General features: G+C 48.4%; 1 non-coding gene and 1 pseudogene across 1 annotated transcript; one reads left to right on the top strand and one right to left on the bottom strand.

The window, feature by feature from the left end:
- Window positions 1–1,176: 1,176 nt before the first annotated feature.
- LOC126110014 (5S ribosomal RNA) lies at window positions 1,177–1,294 on the bottom strand (annotated as a pseudogene).
- Window positions 1,295–7,249: 5,955 nt separating this feature from the next.
- Window positions 7,250–7,324, top strand: Trnak-uuu (transfer RNA lysine (anticodon UUU)). Its single transcript has one exon. It is a non-coding gene; the product is annotated as a tRNA-Lys (tRNA).
- Window positions 7,325–11,712: the final 4,388 nt, after the last annotated feature.

Raw genomic sequence — 11,712 nt, 5'->3', positions numbered from 1 at the left:
TGATAGACATAGTTAGCAAATGAAAGATTTTGACAGAGAACAAACAAAGTATTTACCTTAATAATGTCAAAAGTCATTATATATATATATATATATATATATATAAGTTCATGATATCCAGTATTACAAATTTTCTCTTTCTGATGGACACACGTCCAGATCGTCCACTCTCAGAATTCTACCATCTCTCTCCCCACATCCACCACTGCTGGCGGCTCACCTCCAACTGCGCAACGCTACGCGCTGTCCACATCCAACTGCCAAACACTACAATAGCGAATATTCTAACAATGCCGACCAGCCACAGGCTGTACACAGCACAGTCAGTGATTTTCATACAGAGCGCTACGTGACGTTACCAACATAAACACCTAAACAACCTACTTACAGTTTCTCGTTATATCTCGTTGTTTGTAATCTGTAGAATGATAACGCCACGTACGTGACCCTACAAGAAAGATAATCTACTATTTAGCACGATGGATAATGCAAAACTAGGCAAGCATGTCAGACAAGGCAAGATAATTGAAATCGTACTGAACTGTATCACATTTCGTATTACTCATTCTGGTCATTTCTTTCTTTAGATCTGTTCCCTTCGTATTGATCATTCAGAAATGAGTGGATGTGGGAGGATGAAAAGCACCAATGGGTGGTTGGAAATTATTTACGGAGACAGCGAGATTCTTTCATCATTGACAGTGGCGATTTATTTAGATAAATACATGGGGTAGTCACCGGTAACACTCTGAAGCACATTAATTAGGGGAAGTTGATGGTTCCAGTAAGAGCAAAGGTCATAACAGGCATTAATCGGGGATCCTAAATTAGTGTTACCTTATGAATGTATGGCTGGAAGGATAACTGAGGTTGGATTCAGGCTGCCATCAGAAATAACAAAGTTCCCAACTAACTTGCGAAAGAATAACGCAGTTTTATGCACATTCTACCCCCTGCTACTACTAAGAGAAAACACTCCGTCCTCAAACCACAAGGGACCCATCGGGACCATCTGACCGCCGTGTCATCCTCAGTTGAGGATGCGAATAGGAGGGGCGTGTGGTCAGCACACCGCTCTCCTGGTCGTTATGATGGTTTTCTTTCACCAGAGCGGCCACTATTCGGTCGAGTAGCTCCTCAATTGGCATCACGAGGCTGAGTGCCCCCCCCAAAAAATGGCAACAGCACATGGCGGCCCGGATGGTCACCCATCCAAATGCCAGCTACGCCCGACAGCGCTTAACTTCGGTGATCTGACGGGAACCGGTGTATCCACTGCGGCAAGGCCGTTGCCTTCACTGCTGGGACAAGCAGACAGAAAATAGGAAGATCAGTAGCCACCATTGCCTTAAGTAGCCACAGTGTCATGTATTTTCTTAAAAATCAGAAAACCACATTTATCACTCGATGTAGAGGTTCACTTGGGACAGAATCTCATGGACTACCAAATGTGCAGCAGTGTTGTGCAAAAGCTGCATCACAAACACATCGATTGCTAGTGGACAAAAGTCACGATATTAAACGCAAGTAATAACCAACTAAAAATGGTATAAACTCCACACAGAACCCTCCATACAATAAGTCGGTTGTTAATAAAACACACTTAATAAAAATTGAGCTCACAGTGATTAAGGCACAAGACACTGGGCATGCTATGTGATAGCATGCTATGTGATAGTTCAAACAAAGCATTGCCATCAGACTAGTCTCACACTCGAAATTAAGTGAAAGGAACGTAATATGGGTTATCGAAACGTTTGGATATCATAACTGTTGTTGAAACAGACCAGATTAAACACTCCAGCATGTTAAACTAGTACACTCAAACACAGGGTGGGGCAAATAAAAGTGGCCCGGAGAACAGTGTTCCTGGGTACAGAGGAACACAGCACAGGAAAGGAAATGCAGTGCTAATCTGGCTATAGCAGATGTTGAAAGTGACCACTATTCATCTCTTGGCAATTACGAACCTTCTTCAGCAAGTTGCTGAAGGTGGGTCGAAACTGGACTGCTGGAATTGCTGCAACCTCATTCGAAATGTTATGGTGCAATTCTTGAAGACTATGAGGGTCGAAACCGTGATCAAAGTTGAATAAACCTGTATTTTGCAACTGGTTGGCTGTTATTGCTAATCTATAAGTAGGTGGTTTGCTTCTGGCTGTCACTGACTGAGCGAGGTGGCACAGTGGTTAGAACACTGCATTCACATTCGGGAGGACAACGGTTCAAACCCACATGCGGGCATCCTGATTTAGGATTTCTGTGATTTCCCTAAGTCGCTTCAGGTAAATGACAGAATGGTTTGCTGTGAAAGGGTACGGCCGACTTCCTTCCCTGTCCCCCTCTAATCCGATGGGACAGATGACTTCACTGTTTGGCCCCCTCCCCTGTATCAACCAATAAACCATCAATCACTGATGTTGTTCGCCAGTCGGTGTGACCAAGCTGCTCTAGGCGCTTCAGTCTGGAACCGCGCGGCAGCTACAGTCGCAGGTTCGAATCCTGCCTCAGGCATGGATGTGTTTGATGTCTTCCGGTTAGTTAGGATTAAGTAGTTCTAAGTTCTAGGGGACTGATGACCTCTGATATTAAGTCCCACAGACTCAGAGCCATTTGAACCATTTTTGAACTGATGTTGTTCACGTATCTTCGAAAACATTTTGGCAAAACAGCGATCAGTTTCACAATTGTACTTAGAAAAACAGTCGAAGTCGCTCAAATCACATCTATTGGTAACTGATTTCAGTCAAACGGCGGTCCATTTTCAGATCATACTCCAAAGTTGATGCGAAGAGACAGATCCACATAGAAGGAGCTGCAGATGTCTCCAGGTGTTGTCAATGTCTCAGAAAATAACTGTGCTGGCATAAGTTGTTGCCAACACAATGGTTGACAAAGATGGATCGAGAAGATCGATATTAGGCGCTTGATGAGACATGCCTGTCACGAGAGAGGCCAGAGACAGACTTGCAAGCAACAAGCCAACAACGCCGCTGCACGTGTTCAGGCCACCACTGCTGACCGGAGGGCCTCAGTCAGTCACTAGCTCAGTCACTCTCACCGACTCATTCTAGTTGGCATCTGTCATTCATTTGCAGAATGGGTTTAGGCTATGACATGACATAGTGTAATGGTGACGTCTGCCACCGAATCTATCAGGATGACCAAATGTAGCGGGAAGACACCAAATGTAGTAGGTGGTTGCCAGGAGTTGCTGTATTATAACTCGGCGAAAACGCTTGGAATGATTTATTTGTTTCCACTACAGTACCCCGTTCACCCTGGTCCGCGTCGCAGGGTCCCGCAATGCTCTGCTGTGTGTTGGCCTTGTAGGACCACGTCATCAGCTGCAGCCAGCTCAGCGGTCTTCTTCCCGATGACTCAGCACTGCTCCGCTGGGAGCAGCCGAGCGGCCTGCTGCTTCCTTCCTCACTGGTGTATCTGAGATAGCGGCGACCGCAAGCGCCTGCGATCCGGCATCCGAATCTGCGGCCCTCACCTTGGAATGTCTCCAACGTGTGTCGGGACCTGAGACTACTGCTGGCGGTAGCGAGCCATGGAGTGGCCTGCCGCTGGCTGGCTGCGGACACCACGCCAGCCTCCGAGGGTCGAACCAATGACTCGCCATGGACTGGGACACTGGCGCCCCAGCTGTTGCTTCATGTAGGCCGGAGGTGTGACATGCACCGCCATCCAGGAGAGCTGCCACACTTGAATCAATCTCATTAGGAAACGACACCTACACTCCTGGAAATTGAAATAAGAACACCGTGAATTCATTGTCCCAGGAAGGGGAAACTTTATTGACACATTCCTGGGGTCAGATACATCACATGATCACACTGACAGAACCACAGGCACATAGACACAGGCAACAGAGCATGCACAATGTCGGCACTAGTACAGTGTATATCCACCTTTCGCAGCAATGCAGGCTGCTATTCTCCCATGGAGACGATCGTAGAGATGCTGGATGTAGTCCTGTGGAACGGCTTGCCACGCCATTTCCACCTGGCGCCTCAGTTGGATCAGCGTTCGTGCCGGACGTGCAGACCGCGTGAGACGACGCTTCATCCAGTCCCAAACATGCTCAATGGGGGACAGATCCGGAGATCTTGCTGGCCAGGGTAGTTGACTTACACCTTCTAGAGCACGTTGGGTGGCACGGGATACATGCGGACGTGCATTGTCCTGTTGGAACAGCAAGTTCCCTTGCCGGTCTAGGAACGGTAGAACGATGGGTTCGATGACGGTTTGGATGTACCGTGCACTATTCAGTGTCCCCTCGACGATCACCAGTGGTGTACGGCCAGTGTAGGAGATCGCTCCCCACACCATGATGCCGGGTGTTGGCCCTGTGTGCCTCGGTCGTATGCAGTCCTGATTGTGGCGCTCACCTGCACGGCGCCAAACACGCATATGACCATCATTGGCACCAAGGCAGAAGCGACTCTCATCGCTGAAGACGACACGTCTCCATTCGTCCCTCCATTCACGCCTGTCGCGACACCACTGGAGGCGGGCTGCACGATGTTGGGGCGTGAGCGGAAGACGGCCTAACGGTGTGCGGGACCGTAGCCCAGCTTCATGGAGACGGTTGCGAATGGTCCTCGCCGATACCCCAGGAGCAAGAGTGTCCCTAATTTGCTGGGAAGTGGCGGTGCGGTCCCCTACGGCATTGCGTAGGATCCTACGGTCTTGGCGTGCATCCGTGCGTCGCTGCGGTCCGGTCCCAGGTCGACGGGCACGTGCACCTTCCGCCGACCACTGGCGACAACATCGATGTACTGTGGAGACCTCACGCACCACGTGTTGAGCAATTCGGCGGTACGTCCACCCGGCCTCCCGCATGCCCACTATACGCCCTCGCTCAAAGTCCGTCAGCTGCACATACGGTTCACGTCCACGCTGTCGCGGCATGCTACCAGTGTTAAAGACTGCGATGGAGCTCCGTATGCCACGGCAAACTGGCTGACACTGACGGCGGCGGTGCACAAATGCTGCGCAGCTAGCGCCATTCGACGGCCAACACCGCGGTTCCTGGTGTGTCCGCTGTGCCGTGCGTGTGATCATTGCTTGTACAGCCCTCTCGCAGTGTCCGGAGCAAGTATGGTGGGTCTGACACACCGGTGTCAATGTGTTCTTTTTTCCATTTCCGGGAGTGTATTTATACTCGGCTGTGCACCTCTGTTTCGCTAACGCGCTGCTCTGAGTCATGTACGCACAACACTTGGGCTGTGCCAGTGGGCCCCTTCTGCCTGTTGGGACATGCAGATCGCTGTGTTTACTCTTTTCAGCTGTTCAACGGCCCTGCGGCCTCCATTCTGCTTCGCAACTGGTGGCATGCATAACTCACTGCAATCTGGCCCGCACCTGGCTGTGACTTGCGCTCGGAATATCGCACAAAACTTTCCCTATCCTAAATGGTGGTGCCGCTACAATATTGTCATATTATAGCCAGATTATTGATATTGTCTGCAAGAGGACTATTACGGAAGAGCTTGAACCGCCGGCCGGGGTGGCCAAGCGGTTCTAGGCGCTACAGTCTGGAACCGCGCGATCGCTACGGTCGCAGGTTCGAATCCTGCCTCGGGCATAGATGTGTGTGACGTCCTTAGGTTTGTTAGGATTAAGTAGTTCTAAGTTCTAGGGGACTGATGACCTCAGCAGTTGTCTCATAGTGCTCAGAGCCAGTTTGAGCTTGAACCACAACACATGGCCTGTATTGAAAATAAGTAGCTTGCTGTTCATGTAAATAAAGAAACCTGTTAGTCTACATGTGCAGTTGTGTTGCAAAAAGAGGATACCAGCCACAAGACAACCCCCTCTTCCTTGCTTACTGGTACAAAACTTTACAGTGGCGACGAGGGCACTACAGTTGCGACAAGGATACTACAATAACTTCACTAACTGTAACAAAAAAGAAAGTTTCATTCTCATCCATTAGTCAATTAATAATCTATGTCATTAAAATTACATACACTATTTGAAAATGAGAGGAGAAACATTACCACTGAAGACATTCAGAATTCTTACATCACTCTTAATGCAGAGACTATTGCAGTTCCTGCTCCATGGAGCCATCTCCACACATCAACTTTGGAGTATGGTCTGACGATGGTCGAGTTTTGGACTGAAACGAATCACCAGTAAATGTGATTTGTGTGATCAGGACTGTTTTTCTAAGTGCAATTGTGTTCTTAATTACAAATGTTAACTATTTTATTAACTGATGGGAAAAAAATACTAATGACAGTAGATCAATTATGAGTAGCATATGATATGGACCAGTCTGACAATAGACGGGTACTTATCGGTGAGGACTGCAAGGGAATTTTATGAGAGAAGTAACATAACACATTCGTTCAGACCTTCTCCAGAGTCTGCTGAAAAACCAAGTAACGTAAAGTGCATCGTGAGAATCATGCGAATGAATTGTGGGTGTGAGATTTATGGAACGACTCTGATCGGCCCATTTTGACATGTCTGGGGTAATAAAGGCTACCGCACCCACAATTCGAGCATACATGATGTCTTTCATGTAAGCCAGCAAGAAGAAATCCAGAGCACAGTCTGATGAAGGCAGTGGCCTATTGGTTTGTCCATCACTTCCTATCCATTGCTATGGAAATGTTCAGTCCTGGAGGTCACGAACATGTTAACTCCAGAGCGGTGGTGAACCACCCTGGTGGAAGATCACATTTGGAAGAACAGAAAGAAACCGAGGGGCAGCAAATTGCTCAGGGATGTCCAGACAAACAGTTCCTGTTACTGTTTCTTAGGTGGGGGTACTGGTGCAGCTACGCTGCCTTTGATCAGCGCACTTGACATATTTACCTTTTCGCTGTCTCTCATATATTTCTGAAACAATGATAGTTAATTGAAACACTCAGCTGCCAACAGGTATTGTTGATATACCTCGATGCGGGCAGCTGAAAATGTCTGCCCTGACCGTGACTCGAACCCAGGATCTCCTGCATACACGGCAGACGCTCTATCCATCTGAGCCACCGAGGGCAGTTACTATCTTCATATATATAGTTAAAGGCTACCCAGCCATTGACCTTCGTCTGTGCGAATGCGCACTGGTTGCCCGAACTCTTACAGGAATCGTCACCGTAGTGTGCATGAGTGGATGTGCAATGGATCTATTAGGAACATTATGTATGTAGATGGTGGACAGTTGGGAATGTGGGTCTCACCGGAAGCGCGCAAGGGATAAGTACCTGCAGTCGCACTACTCATCTGTGTTCTCGGTGGCTCAGATGGATAGAGCATCTGCCATTTAAGCAGGAGATCCCGGGTTCGAGTCCCGGTCGGGGCATACATTTTCAGCTGTCCCCATCGAGGTACATCAACAACACATGTCGCCAGCTGAGGGTTTCAACTAATTATCATTTATTCTACAGAAGCTGCACGGTCATCAATGGTATCTGTTCTTTCGAGAACAGTTATTATCTTCATATATATGTTTCTGAAACGTCTGGAGATTTTTGGAACCCCAGATACGAATATTGTGCCGATTGATGTTCTCACTTGTATGGAACGTTGCTTTGTCAGGAAAACGAGATTTCCTAGATGCCAGGGGTTTTGCCTGATCCACTCCAGCGTCTCAATAGCAAATTCGTGGCGAAGCTGCAAGCTTCAATGACTAGCCATTTCAGTTCAAGAATTTGTAAGCGTGCAAGAGAAGCTGTTTATGCAGCACCTTGTGAACTATAGAGTGAGGGATGTTTAGCTCTCGCGATGATTGGAAAACTGACTTTGATGGGGTTCCTTTGGAAAGTTTCTCTGATCTCCTCTACCATTTCACCACAGATTTGTTTCCTGCCAGAACCTGACTGCCTGTTTACGCTCCAAGTAGCTAGAAATTTGTCACAATAAGTCTTAATCATCTTAATATCTGACGCCTCCCTTTGAATTTCATGTCGGAAATCTCATTGTACAGCACTGGGTCATTTCGTTCTCACTTACCACATCACACCTTGTACTCTCTGTTGAGGTGTTGCCATTTCTGGTAATTATTTAACAGTAGTTATTTAAGACCTGAAATAAAGAAAAAGAAATCTAATAAATGTAGACAAAACTTACTGAACTGCTTTGCATGATGGAGCCAACAACGAGTATCTACACTGTCATATTTACTAGGGTCACTCCTAAGAAATGCACATTATTTTTTATTCTACATGTTTGAAAGTTTTACAGTGTGTAGATACATCCTTTAGGAACAATATTTTCATTTCTCCACATAATTTCCATCTTACGCCATCGTGGAACTGGCGCCTCTATACCCGCATGGTAAAATTCTGGACCAACCTGTTTCAGCCACTGTTTGGCAGCGTGCAATGTTCCACGAAGAGAGTCTTTCAGTTTCCCAAGGAGGTGATAATCACATGGAGGCAGGTCAGGACTGTAAGGCAGGTGTTTCAGTGTTGTACATCCGAGTTTTGTGATCGCTTCCATGGTTTTTTGACTGACATGTGACCGTGCATTGTGCAACAGCAAAACATCCTGCTTTTGCCAATGTGGTCAGTCGAGCTTGAAGTTTCTTCACTGTCGTCACATATGCATCAGAATTTGTGGTAGTTCCACTTGGCATGATGTCCACAAGAAAAAGTCCTTCGGAATCGAAAAACATCGTAGCCATAACTTTTCCAGCAGAAGGTGTGGTTTTGATTTTTTTTTTCTTCGGTGAATTTGCATGATGCCACTCCATTGATTGCCTCTTCATCTCTGGTGGAAAATGATGGGCCATGTTTCATCACCTGCCACAGTTCTTCCAAGAAATTCATCTCCACCATTCTCATACTGTTCCAAAAGTTCACTGCATACCGTTTTTCTTGTTTCTTTGTGAGCCACTGTAAACATCCCGGGAACCCACCTGGCACAAACCTTTCTTAATGCCAACACTTTCAGTATTCTGCAAACACTTCCTTCCCCTGTCCTATCGTAGCGTGACAATTCGTTCACTGTGATGCGTCTGTCAGCAGTCACCCATTCGTTAACTCTCTGCACATTGTCTGGAGTGTGTGCAGTACGAGGCCTGCCGCTCCGAGGACAATCCTCAATATTGCCGTGCCCACTTTTCATCACGTAACCTGCTTGCCCACCCACTAACTGTACTGCGATCGACAGCAGCATCTCCATACACCTTTTCAATCCCTTGTGGATGTTTCCCCCTGTCTCGTTTTCACAGCACAGGAATTCTATCACAGCACGTTGCTTCTGAAAAACGTCAAGTGTAGCAGCCATCTTGAAGACATGCTGTGACGGCGCCACTCACGGGAACGGGTTGAACTAAGTTTGAAAACAACGGGAGGGATGTATCTACACACTGTAAAACTTTCACACATGCAGAATGAAAACTGTATTTTTACAAAAATAGTGTTTGGAGTGACGCTCGTACATTGATGTGACCACCTGTCAAAAGCCCAAATAACCATATTTTGCTGTGCGGACCATTGCGACGCGTGTATGAAGGGTGTCAGTGAGGTTGTGAGAGGCACCGACAGGGATGTGGTGCCAAGCCAATTCCAGTTCCGTTGCCAGCTGCGACAGGTTTCTAAGTCGAGGAGGTTCAAATCCAGAGGCGTTTGGTGGCCGGGAGAGTACAGTAAACTCATCCAGGTGCTCTTAGAACCACGCACGTACACTGCGAGCTGTGCGACACGTTGCGTTGTCCTGCTGGTAGATGCCATCGTGCCAAAGAAACACAAACTGCGTGTAAGGGTGGAAATGGTCCCAAACGATAGATGTATACTTGTGTTGATCCACTGTGCCCTCAAGAATGACGGCATCACCTGGGAATGCCACGAAGACGTTCCCCAGGCCATAACTGTTGCAGACTTTGACGCTGTACACGGCAATGGGCATCTGTCCGATGGAGCATAAAACGTGAGTCATCTGAAAAGGCCACCTGCCGCCACTCGGCGGAGGTCAAGTTGTGATATTGGCGTGCAAATTCCAGCCTTTGTCACTGACAAACAGCAGACAACAAGGGTGCATTAAACGTCTACTTTATATGTCCTCCACTGCTAGTGCTGCTAGCTGCAGTATGTGATTGTTTATTTACGTTTCTGTCGAGCATAAGCATTGTTCACATTAGTGTTGTAAGGTTGGGTGGTCTCCTGACCTATATTTCTTACATATTCCGATCTCACCATCGTATTCTGTGTATCATGACGCTTCATTCGAGCCCAAACTCGATATGGTAGAGTCAATTTTACATACACTCCTGGAAATTGAAATAAGAACACCGTGAATTCATTGTTCCAGGAAGGGGAAACTTTATTGACACATTCCTGGGGTCGGATACATCACATGATCACACTGACAGAACCACAGGCACATAGACACAGGCAACAGAGCATGCACAATGTCGGCACTAGTACAGTGTATATCCACCTTTCGCAGCAATGCAGGCTGCTATTCTCCCATGGAGACGATCGTAGAGATGCTGGATGTAGTCCTGTGGAACGGCTTGCCATGCCATTTCCACCTGGCGCCTCAGTTGGACCAGCGTTCGTGCTGGACGTGCAGACCGCGTGAGACGACGCTTCATCCAGTCCCAAACATGCTCAATGGGGGACAGATCCGGAGATCTTGCTGGCCAAGGTAGTTGACTTACACCTTCTAGAGCACGTTGGGTGGCACAGGATTCACGCGGACGTGCATTGTCCTGTTGGAACAGCAAGTTCCCTTGCCGGTCTAGGAATGGTAGAACGATGGGTTCGATGACGGTTTGGATGTACCGTGCACTATTCAGTGTCCCCTCGACGATCACCAGTGGTGTACGGCCAGTGTAGGAGATCGCTCCCCACACAATGATGCCGGGTGTTGGCCCTGTGTGCCTCGGTCGTATGCAGTCCTGATTGTGGCGCTCACCTGCACGGCGCCAAACACGCATACGACTATCATTGGCACCAAGGCAGAAGCGACTCTCATCGCTGAAGACGACACGTCTCCATTCGTCCCTCCATTCACGCCTGTCGCGACACCACTGGAGGCGGGCTGCACGATGTTGGGGCGTGAGCGGAAGACGGCCTAACGGTGTGTGGGACCGTAGCCCAGCTTCATGGAGACGGTTGCGAATGGTCCTCGCCGATACCCCAGGAGCAACAGTGTCCCTAATTTGCTGGGAAGTGGCGGTGCAGTCCCCTACGGCACTGCGTAGGATCCTACAGTCTTGGCGTGCATCCGTGCGTCGCTGCGGTCCGGTCCCAGGTCGACGGGCACGTGCACCTTCCGCCGACCACTGGCGACAACATCGATGTACTGTGGAGACCTCACGCCCCACGTGTTGAGCAATTCGGCGGTACGTCCACCCGGCCTCCCGCATGCCCACTATACGCCCTCGCTCAAAGTCCGTCAACTGCACATACGGTTCACGTCCACGCTGTCGCGGCATGCTACCAGTGTTAGACTGCGATGGAGCTCCGTATGCCACGGCAAACTGGCTGACACTGACGGCGGCGGTGCACAAATGCTGCGCAGCTAGAGCCATTCGACGGGCAACACCGCGGTTCCTGGTGTGTCCGCTGTGCCGTGCGTGTGATCATTGCTTGTACAGCCCTCTCGCAGTGTCCGGAGCAAGTATGGTGGGTCTGACACACCGGTGTCAATGTGTTCTTTTTTCCATTTCCAGGAGTGCATTTCCATTTAATCTATATGCAAATATAATAAATAAATGGCAAGTGCGCACCGAGATTAAAA

The sequence above is a fragment of the Schistocerca cancellata genome, chromosome 12, assembly GCF_023864275.1.
Source record: "Schistocerca cancellata isolate TAMUIC-IGC-003103 chromosome 12, iqSchCanc2.1, whole genome shotgun sequence".
NCBI classification, from domain to species: domain Eukaryota; kingdom Metazoa; phylum Arthropoda; class Insecta; order Orthoptera; family Acrididae; genus Schistocerca; species Schistocerca cancellata.
The sequence above is the reverse complement of the archived record's forward strand: the minus strand, read 5'-3'. Positions and strand labels throughout refer to the sequence as shown.